At 47.9% G+C, this 10283-nt stretch overlaps 1 long non-coding RNA gene across 3 annotated transcripts; it reads left to right on the top strand.

Annotated features, from left to right (window-relative positions):
• The first annotated feature begins 5617 nt into the window (after positions 1-5617).
• Positions 5618-9566, top strand: LOC309618053. Of its 3 annotated transcripts, XR_014238285.1 has the most exons (4): positions 5618-5864; positions 6026-6144; positions 7374-8393; positions 9375-9566. It is a non-coding gene; the product is annotated as an uncharacterized lncRNA (long non-coding RNA). The 3 variants fall into 3 exon arrangements; XR_014238286.1 differs by having other exon boundaries at positions 5618-5882; positions 7374-9566; XR_014238287.1 differs by having other exon boundaries at positions 5619-5864; positions 7374-9566.
• The last annotated feature ends 717 nt before the right edge of the window (positions 9567-10283 follow it).

Raw genomic sequence — 10283 nt, 5'->3', positions numbered from 1 at the left:
CTCCTTTTCTGCTGGAGCTGCAAAACTGATTGGAAAAAAAAAATCAGAATGACGAATTTTTTAAAATGCATTCCTTATGTGTATCCACTTACAACCAAAAAAGGCTTGTACCTCGTAAAGATTATAGAGAGATGTACTTCTTGTAGTTTTCTTGATGGTAATTGAATGATTTAAATGACACACATCTACTCTTTGTTGAAAAGACAAGTATACTGTTCCTATCAGGTGGAAACAGGCAGGAAAATAATCACAAAGCACGGCCAGCTCTGGTGGAGGCGTGCACGGGCGGCCAGGGACCAGGATCCTTGCTGCTGAGACAGGCAGACATCCGGGCAGCCTCTGCCTTCGTCTACAAGGTGAAGGGCACAGGGCCTTCATATGTGAAGAAGGTCATTTGTCCCAGGAACTTTACTTGTCACGTCTAAACATTTTTTCCATGTCACTCATCTCAGGACACCAAAGTTATGGTTCAACAGAGCCAAGAGTGAGAGGCTCCTTCAGGCGCCAGGGCAAAGATAACACTCTCTCTGCACAGATCTGGGATCAGCTCAATGGGCAAATTTGTTAACATGAGAACAGGAAATATCAATACTTCTAATATTAACTACTTTATTGGGGGTGAGTGTGAGAAAAGGTCCCTAAAAGATGAGAAGAGAAAATGTGAGCTACTGACGCTAACTCAGAGTAAAAGCCAAAGTCTCACAATTTCCTGCAAGATTCCGCAAGACCTGGTCCCCAGGCCCCTGCATCCCTCCTCGTAAACCCTTCTTGCTCACCGTTTATTGTATTGGCTGCTTTGGCTGCCTTTGCATTGGCTGTTCCCTCTGCCTGGGATGCTCTTCCAGGGTGTCACATGACTTACCCACTTCTTTTAGGATTTTGCTAAAGGTCAAATATCCAGGCCCTTCCCGACTACCGTAACTAAAATTGCAAACCTCACCCTCGACTCCTTCCTAGCCACTTTTCTACCCACCCCCACCCATAGCAATCACACTGTCCACTACTCTAGTTATGTTGCTGTCTCCCCTGCACTGGATTATCAGCTCCGTGAGGGTAAGGAGTTACCTCTGTTTCGCTTTCTGTCCTGGCCTCACTCGACCAGCAGTGAGTGTTCAGCATTTGTTCAGTCCATCCGGAAGCTGTCAAGCAGGTTCATAAACCAGAGAACATGTAGCACTCTACTTAAAATTACACTTCCAGAGTGGTAACTCTTTTTTTTTTCCAGATCAATAGCACTTTTCCAACAGACAACCACATTGACTTTGCACAAACTTTTTTCAGTCTTGATTTGTCCCTTTCAATTTCAGGCATGAACAATGTTCTGGCCAGAGATGCTTCTAAACCCTTAACAACCTGCCTGGAACTTCAAATACTGGTATGTGTTGCACTGGATTCCTCAACAAAGAAAATCTTTCATGCTGAGTAGAACCACCTGTCGTCACAGGGAGTGACTCTGGACAGAAAGCTGCAATACAACGTGCTCTGATGCCCAAGTGCCAAGTGTCCTATGAGCAAGCTTGGTTCAGCTGACCCATGACATGATAAATACTTCCCAGGAACTGTGTGTAGCTGGGACTCCCTGGCAGTTTCCTAAGAAAGAGCCCAACCCTGCAGGTCAACCTTCCGTATAACTTTCCAGTGAATAAGGTCTTGGCTAAATTACAAAAACAAAAACAAAAAAAAACCAAAACACAAAATCCAAAAAACTTTGCGCCAAGTTACAAAAGAGAAGAGTCTGGTGTAGGATTCCACCCTCTAGTGGACAGAAAGAGAAGCTCAAAATCTTGACTTGATAGAACTATTCTTTAGCTCAATTTTTATTAACTTTTCTGCTATAGGGCTTTTGTGTCCCACAGCCATTTTTAACATAAAAAATTACTTCTTAGAGACCACAGTTTAATTATCCATTGCTACTAAAGTGTACCATCTTTTTGAAAGAGTGGACTCCTGCCAGCTTTAACACTCTTACATAATCCAGAGGAGCAAACATCATAAATGCTAAGGCCCATCCACAGTACATAGCCTCCTATAACACACACACACACACACACACACACACACACACACACACACACACACACGTATTCTTGGGGGAAAACAAGCATGCCGTCACCGTGCCTCGACCAGCTGGGCCGACCCCAGGAAGGGGCTGGAATGGACTGGGCAGGAGACAGCTGGGGAACATTCCAGGAGCCACACGCAGGTGTGACATCCGCCACACACGTTCTCACAAGTCTCCTCCTGTGGGTTCGAAGTTTCCCTCCATCACCCCCTCAGGCACCAGCACACTCATCACGTAGGAGAACAAACGAAAACTGTTGTCTTGAGGTGCGGTCACAGACAAGGGCTGGAGGTTCAATGTTAAGAACCCACATCCGGGCAGCATTTCAGCAGACGGAAACAGGATGCAAAGACATGTTTGTTTAACGTCCAGTGCTCTAGAGAATGTTCAACTGGAGACCTTAAGTCCTTTCTCACTGGGAATAGTGTAGAATGGTCTGGACAGTTGCAAGTCACTAGTAGCTCCCAGGAACTGTCCTCCCCTGTAGCGTTTCTAGCATTGGGTTTCATGCCAATCTTTCCCTTAAGCCTCTGCTTCCCCCAAGGCTGGGGTGTGTGTCTGACTCTATCAAGGACTCCCTTTCAGGCCATTTCACTCCGAGATCAAGGACCTGAGAGCTGGGAAGAGCCCTGGGGGTGTCCCATGGTTGGCACCCTCTGCTCTGTGGGCTGAGGGGTCCACAGAACTTACGGGAGACCTCTGGGACCAGGCTGGCTCAAGGCCTCAGGGGGCTGTCCTGTTTCCACCAGAGCAACTCTTACTTTATCTATTCTTTCCCCCACACATAAATATTCTTTTTATTATTTCTAAAGTAAATGGTAGCACGGCAAACATATTTTTCTCCACCTTGCTTTTCTCTTCACTTAAAAGTATATCTTGGGACTTCCCTGGTGGCGCAGTGGTTAAGAATCTGCCTACCAATGCAAGGGACACGGGTTCCAGCTCTGGTCCGGGAAGATCCCACATGCCGTGGAGCAACTAAGCCCGTGCGCCACAACTACTGAGCCTGCGCTCTTGAGCCCACGTGCCACAGCTACTGAAGACCGTGCGCCTACAGTCCGTGCTCCACAACAAGAGAAGCCAGGACAATGAGAAGCCCACGCACCGCAACGAAGAGTAGTCCCCGCTCACCGCAACTAGAGAAAGCCTGCGCGCAGCAATGAAGACCCAACACAGCCAAAAATAAATAAATAAATTTATTTATTAATTTTAAAAAAGTGTATCTTGAAGGACTTTCTATCCACTTTCTCTTTTTTTATTGTGCTAAAATATAAATAACATAAAAGTTGCTATTTTAAGCATTTTTAATTAGGAAAAATTTTTATTATGGTAAAATATACCTGACATAAAACTTACCATTTAAATTTTTTGTTTTTGGCCATGCGGCTTGCGGGATCTTAGTTCCCCGACCAGGGATCAAACCCGCACCCTCAGCAGTGAAAGTGCAGAATCCTAACCACTGGACGGCCTGGGAATTCCCAACCATTTTTTAAAATTAATTAATTAATTAATTTTATTTTTGGCTGCACTGGGTCTCCGTTGCTGCGCGCGGGCTTTCTCTGGTTGGGGCGAGCAGGGGCTACTCTTCGTTGCGGAGCACAGGCTTCTCACTGCGGTGGCTTCTCTTGTTGCAGAGCACGGGCTCTAGGCTCGTGGGCTTCAGTAGTTGCAGCACACAGGCTCAGTAGTTGTGGTGCACGGGCTTAGTTGCTCTGCAGCATGTGGGATCTTCCCGGACCAGGACTCAAATCCGTGTCCCCTGCATTGGCAGGCAGATTCTTAACCACTGCGCCACCAGGGAAGTCCCAACCATTTTAAAATGTACGGTCTGTGGCGTTAAGTACATTCACAATGTTGTGCAACCATTACCATTATCTACTTCCAAAGTTTTTTCATCACCCCAAATAGAAACTCCATGACCATTAAGCAGTAACTCCTCATTCTCCACTCCCCCCAGTCCTGTAACCTCTAATCTACTTTGTCGCTAAGAACCACTTATGCTAGATATTTCATATGAATAGAATCATACAATATGAGACCTTTCCTGTCTGGTTTCTTTCACTGTTTTCAAGATTCATCCACGTGGTAGCATATGTCAAAACTTTGTTCCTTTTACGGCTGAATAATATTCCACTGTATGTATAGACCACATTTTGTTTATCCATGCATCTGTTGATGGACACTCAGGTTGTTTCCACCTTGTAGCTTTTGTGAATAAAGCTGCTATGAACATGGGTGCACAAGTATCTGTCTGACTCTTTATTTCAAATTCTTTGGGGTATATACCTATGAGTGGAATTTTGGGTCACATGACAATTCTATGTTTAACTTTTTGAGGAACTTCCAAACTATTTTCCACAGCAGCATCGTTTTACATTCCCACCAGCAATGTACAACGGTTCCAATTTCTCTACATCTTCCCCAACAGTTCTTATTTTCAGATTTTTGGATTCTAGCCATCCTAGTGGATAGGAGTGGTATCTCACTGTGGTACCATGACTAATGATGTTGAGCATCTTTTCATGTGGTTATCAGTCATTTGTATGTCTCCTTTGGAGATATGTTTATTCGAGTCCTTTGCCCATTTTTAAATAGTGTTTCTTGTCTTTTCGTTGTTGGGTTTTAGAAAGCTTATCTGTCTTAACTACTGGATTTCTGAAAAAATATTGCATCTAAAAAAAAGAGGTTTACTGATAAATGAAGGCTGGGACCCGGTCCAGCCTTTTTATCTCACATACAGAGAAACAGAGGCCCATGAGGTTAAGCCACATGGTAAGTAGCAAAACAGAGCCTGTCTGACAGATTGCTTCACCTCCTCCCATGTCACTCAGCACCTGGAGTGAGCAGCGCCCAGGTGCCCGGCTCTGTGAGGAACTACACGTGCAAAAACAAATCCTGTCCTTCAAGACTTCTGGGAAGATGAGGCTGGCAGGGTTAGGTGTTCAGGGGGCATGGTGAGAAGTTCCTTGTAATTGAGGGAGGGAGAGAGCGGCAGCACACCAGGCTAGATTCTGAAGGATTTGAGTGCCAGTGAGTTGGGATTTTTAGCCTGGAGGCCCCAAGTCACAAATTCAACCACCTTCCTGGGACCTAGGGTGCTGTAAATGTGGAGAACAGTAGGTGGAAAGCAATAGGGAGTGGAGGGGGCCTGTGGCTAACCAGAGCGCCGCCCTGCCTAAAGGCAGATTCCAAGACTGCTGGGTTGTGATTCCTAACATAGAAAGCAGAGGGCGGATGGCTTCCTGGCTGGCCAAGCTTGGGAAAGTAACTCATCTTCTCTGCAGCAGCGCTCTTCTCACCTGGAAAACAGGAGTGATCATTGTACCTACCCCCTGCCTAAGGTTGCATTAGGAGTAAAGGGATAATTCACGCTCAGCACCAGGCACCTAGATGGCCTTCTGATTCCCTTGCTCTAGGACCCTCCCCTCTCGCTAGGGCGCTCGCCCCCTTTAATCAACATCTCGCGGCTGCGGCCCCTTTAAGGCGGCCATGGAGGACCCAGTTTCAAAGCTAAGGGCGACCTTCTAGGTGCCGTCTCTATGGTAAGTCGTCACGTACGGCCGGAAGTGCGTGTGCGGAACGGCTTTGGCTCGGGATTAGGAAGAGAAAGGCGACACGTGCTCTCTGGTGTCCTAGGGGATGTGCGCCCTCGCCCCCGACGGGTGGCCGACCCTCGGCCCGCAGGGTGATGCTGGCCCGCGGCGCCGGTTCCCGCCCCGGGGCGGGAACGAAGCTCTGGGGGCCCGGACTTCAGGGACCGCCCCCCGCATAGCAACTGCGGCTTGGACGGAGGAGACAGAATGTAGGCACCAAAATCGGGGTGAGGGGCTACTGTAGGACGCACTGCACCCCGCAGAAGAGCCTTGGGTTCCCCGGCTGGGGGGCCAGCATGAGTTTCTGGAGGTGTGTAAACATCCAGTGAGACATCCGCCTAGAGCACGTGGTATCACTTTCTTTTCCCAGGTTTTTCTCAGACAATAAGAGCTCTCCAGACCCCGGCGATTGGATGAAGGCATGCAACCTTTCTTTGCTCCTTCTTGTCGGTGAGCGTATTCGGAGTGACTTCAGTTTGGGGGATCCAGGTATGTCAAGCGTGGAGACGCAGTGTCCTGAAGCCGATGGTCTGGCGAGAGGCTCCTGTGTTGTTGAACCGGCCCAGTTGTGGGTGCAACCTTGTACCAGGCAGCCCGACCCTGACCTAAAGTAAATTCCCAGGAGAGGTTTTTCCTGGGTTTTGAATTTGCAGTAACAGGTGTGAACATTCTAGCAGCAGTTTGATGATCATGTATGATACTGCAAACAGGACTTTCGCTGAAAGAAGAAAACCTGTAAACAGTGTTGATGTAATTTGTTTTATTTAATAAATATTTTTTGATTCTTTGGCCAGCCACCATGCTAAGTGTTAGGGATACAGAGATGTTACGGCCCTTGTTCTCAGGAAGCTACAGCCCAGTTGGGGAGATAAGATTAAGTGATCACCCTAAAGAGGGTATAATTCAGTCTGAGGTGAGTGCTCTGAAGGAAAGCATAGTCTAATGAGAATATGTGTCTCAAAGAATCTGATGGAGACTGGAAAGCTTTCCTGAGGATGAGACCCTTGAGCTGGACTCTGAAGGACTCAGGAATGAGTAGGAGTTTGGTGGGAAGGCCAGGGGGCAGCATGTGCAAAGGTCCAGTGGCCTAGCGAATATGGCTAGTAGAGGAACTGGAAAAAGGCCGTTGTAGCCTGGAAAGCAAGGTGGAAAACGGTGTGAAACGAAGCTGGAAAGGTGAGGAAGGGCCAGATGACACAGGGCCTGTGGCTTATGTTAGGATTTGGGGCTTTGTCCAGAGAATAGTGGGAGGTTAGTACGGGATTTAAACAAGAAGATGATGTACTGAAAATTATAACTTCAAAAGAGCCCTGTGTACAGAGCAGCACAGTCTAGCAGAACTTTCTGCGATGCTGGAAACGGTCTATAATCTGTGCCATCCTGTAGAGCGGCCCCAAGCCTGGAGTGGAATTTTAATTTAAATGTAAGTGGCCACATGTGCCTAATGGCCGCTGTGTGGGACCACGTGGGACCACGCAGATCTAGAACCTGTTGGACGGGGCAGTGACAGATCGTGGCACACAGATGCCCTTTCACTTCCTGAAGAAAGGCTGAGATAGGTTCCACTTTGGGGAGAATCCACATGTTGATCTTTCCTGGGGATCTCACACAGTAACTGCTTGTGGAACTGCTTTTAGTTTTCATTTTCTTGGTGTGGTTCAGCCTGCTCCTTCATGAAGCAGCATTCTTCCTTCTACCTTTGCCTGTTTTGTTGTCAGCACACAGATGGAGAAGTGATTCTTCAACTCATCGAAGTACCTACAGCGGTCAAAGTGTTACGTCTCTGCTTTGGAGGGGCTGTCAAGAAAAGCGGTCCCTGGTGTTCCAGGGTTTGGGATGCAGAGGCAGGAAGTGCCCTGGACCCCAGGAAGGAGCGTTGCCAGTGGGACCCGGCAGAATGCGGCCCTGTGAGGAAGTAAAGGCCGTTTCCAGCCGATGAAACATGTGACCAAAGGGAGGAAGTGTGAAAGTGCTTGAGAGGGTGTGGGGAACTCAAAAGTTGGGGGGAAACTGGGGAACTGCACAGCGAGAGAAAGGGAGGAATAGGTAGGAATAGATGGGCTGGTGTTGAGTTATGGGGGGCTTTGTCAAAGTTCGGCTTGTTGTGCCTGATGTGGGCCAGGAGGGCCCCACGTGGTGGTGGGCAGATGTCCAGGTGTGCCTGCAGTGGTGGGTTAGGAAGTCACTGGGGTGGAGCCCGTAGACTTGGAAGGAGGGGGCTGATTGGTCGCTGCGGGGCACCGGCTGCGTCGGATTCTTGGTGGAAGGTAGATTTTAGATCTTGGAGGGTATTTTATTGTGGTAACAGTTTTAAATTCTCTGAATATTCAGACTTGCTGAAGTCAAATAAAAACTGATGAAGTGTGCTGTCTTTGAAGGTGAGTTCACTGGAAGATTTGTGTGTGCGCTGGGTGAAAAACTGCTGAGTTCGTTTCTGCCTGGTTCTGTGTGCCTGAAATGTAATTGTTTTGTTTAGCACTTTCCAAGTTTGTTTGGTTTAACTCTTGTCTACATAGTTTTTGAGTGCTGACCTGCTTAATGCCCTGTTTTGTATGAGAATATAAATAAAAGGAGGCAGACCCCAAGGAGACTTTTCATACACGTTATGGGTTCAGCGCCCGGTGACCACGCGCTGAGAGTGTCACCTCGGCCTCCGAGGGGCACAGCGGGCAGCACGGTCCCCGACTGAAGAGTGACTCACGGTCACACACCCTCAGTGCTGCCAGTGCCCTGGACCGGTAAGTAGTCCCCGAGCACCCCGACCCCGGGCTTCTCGGTGGGTGCAGAACCCCGCCACCTCGCCGAGTCAGACTTGTTCGACTTCAACAAGTCTGAACATTCAGAGAATTTAAAAGTTAACACAATAAAATACCCTCCAAGATCTGAAATCTACACCCCCCCCCGCGACGCCTAGTGTGCGCACGTATCGCGGGGTCAGGAGGCTTTGTTACAGAGGTTGGGGGCTCTGCTGGCACTGGCTGGGGCCATACTTCACAGCAGAGAATTCTCCCAAGTCCCACTGTCTTTGAATGTTTTGCCATCTGTTGATGTGCAGAAAGGAAAAACCAGCCTGTGTTTTGAGCTGTGATGGTGGTGGTTCTACACGTAGTTCCATCCTCAGAGCGTTCCATGCTATCTTCGTGTTGTGGTCAGGGCGTTACAGACAGTACATACATTTTTTTATGCGGTGTAGAAAAGTTATCTTGGACTTTGGACCTAGTCATGCCAGAGCCAGGTACCTGCCTGACGTACTTGGTGACCCTCCCGACTTCACACCCACCTCGTTCCTGCAGCTCATCTCCCGAGAGGGTCTGGCCCGCTGGTGCCCTCCAAGGCCGAGATGTAGCTTTGCAACTTCAAGGCCAGCCTCTGGTGGGTCTTTACGGACCAATAATCTAAAAGAGCTGCAGGTGCCAGGGGAGGGATGGCCACCACGGGCAGTGCTGGGAGCGGCAGCTCGTCAGCTCAGATGACCCGGACGGAGCAGTACTGCCGGGCAGACGTAGCCAAAGGCTCCACCGCTGGCCTGCAGTGTGACCTCCGGCCGGCCACTTCCCTGTTTGTGCCTCAGTTTCAGTAAAATGGGGATGATGGTCATAATGACGGTGATTCCTGCCAGATGGCACTTGTGAGGGTTGGGTTAGCCAATTGTGTAAAGCACTCAGACGTCTTAGCTGGCACATCATGATGGTCATTTACATTCTTCCCTGGATTTTCAGTGCATTTTACAAACAAACATGGAAAGAAGGGCGTGTTGAGAGGACAAGTCAGAAGAGCAGATCAAATCCATAAAACCGAGGCTGTATAGAGTCACAGCTCGGAATAAGCCGAGAGGTACAGAGGGTGCTGAGGACAGCAGGCAGGACTTTCTTGTAAAACCCACAGAACATAAAATTTACTATTTTAACCACTTTCAAGTGTGCGGTTCAGTTTGTTTGGTTTTTTTTAAAGTATATTTACAATGTTGTGAAACCTTCAGCTCCTACCTAGTTCCAGAATATTTCCATCACTCCGAGAGGAAGCCCCCTCCCCTTTAGCAGTCATTCCCAGCCCTCTCCCCCCAGCCCCTGGGCACCTCTAATCTGTTTTCTGTCTCTGGATTTGCTGATTCTGGCCTTTGCACTTTGCATCCTTTTATCATCCAGGCCTCCCCTAGGGTTCAAATATGACCTCCAGCCCCTGCCCCACGTCACCCAGCCAGCTGGGGACTATAGAGTAGAGATTCTTAACCTTCTAAACCAGCGGAATCTGATTGGAATTAGGTTTATCCAAAAGGTCAGGTAAAGCGGGGATTAAAAAAAGCAGACATGGTACATACATTTTATTTTAATGTAAAATGGAAGAAGATAACATCCATTCACTAATGTTTTGATAGGAAGCTGAGGCCTTTTATTTTTGGTGGGCATGGTCTAAAAATTCTTAGGGAGGTCTTGAATATGCTTGCAAGTAATCTGAGCAAATTCATCTAGATTTTTATGACCCCCCCCAATCTTGTAGAGTTGTCCCGCTCACACCTAATTAAACAAATATTTTTAGCTTTATAGACTCCACAGTATTCAACTAATGGAAGAAATTTTCAATATTGAGGTATGGGGAAATCATTATGGCTTATACATGATTTAACATGA

This window comes from Balaenoptera borealis, assembly GCF_965194805.1.
Source record: "Balaenoptera borealis genome assembly, chromosome: 20".
NCBI lineage: Eukaryota > Metazoa > Chordata > Mammalia > Artiodactyla > Balaenopteridae > Balaenoptera > Balaenoptera borealis.
The sequence above is the reverse complement of the archived record's forward strand: the minus strand, read 5'-3'. Positions and strand labels throughout refer to the sequence as shown.